Here is a 277-nt window from a genome sequence, read left to right as displayed (position 1 = left end):
ACTCAAATTTAATGCCCGCATTCTGAGGCAGTGTGGCATCTGGATCCAAAGGGTTAATGTGGCAACAAAATAAATCATATATGTAATGTTAATGTAATATTACCTTAGTGAAAACTTTTGAGAGTGCTATCTTTAGTTACTTTAGACAGTGCAACAATATATATTATTCTGAATTAACTAAAACATTTATTTAGATATTTCATTATACTGATTTAGTTTCAAAGAACGTAAAAAGTTAAATGTTGTTATAATTATTATTAAACTGCACTAAAATATC

General features: G+C 27.1%; 1 protein-coding gene across 1 annotated transcript in view; it reads right to left on the bottom strand.

Moving 5' to 3' along the window:
• The window catches only part of LOC119592630 (eukaryotic initiation factor 4A-III-like), a 9,116-nt gene that overhangs the window by 4,194 nt on the left and 4,645 nt on the right, over positions 1-277 (bottom strand).

Source organism: Penaeus monodon, chromosome 30 (assembly GCF_015228065.2).
Source record: "Penaeus monodon isolate SGIC_2016 chromosome 30, NSTDA_Pmon_1, whole genome shotgun sequence".
In the NCBI taxonomy this organism is placed as follows: Eukaryota; Metazoa; Arthropoda; class Malacostraca; order Decapoda; family Penaeidae; genus Penaeus; species Penaeus monodon.
Note: the sequence above shows the minus strand (reverse complement) of the source record. Positions and strands in the feature narration are given on the sequence as shown.